Below are 254 nucleotides of genomic sequence, written 5' to 3'. Positions count from 1 at the left end.
ATGGCGTAAGAAAGACTGGCCACAATGAAGATTGTCTCTCTGACATTCCGAATGGACTAAATCTATCTGTGCATAATCTGAGATACACATTCTGGCTATTGCTAGAAAAATCCGGATGTACTTTGTTAAAATGTTTTCAGGCTCTTGCATCTGATGGATGAGTCATCTCACCATCCGTCTGAGTATGCTCGATATGCCATCTCATCTTTCCGGCAAATACTCTTTAAACAAGTCCGCCCATTCGTTCATGCAAC

This window comes from Brassica oleracea, chromosome C2, assembly GCF_000695525.1.
Source record: "Brassica oleracea var. oleracea cultivar TO1000 chromosome C2, BOL, whole genome shotgun sequence".
Lineage (NCBI taxonomy): Eukaryota > Viridiplantae > Streptophyta > Magnoliopsida > Brassicales > Brassicaceae > Brassica > Brassica oleracea.
Note: the sequence above shows the minus strand (reverse complement) of the source record.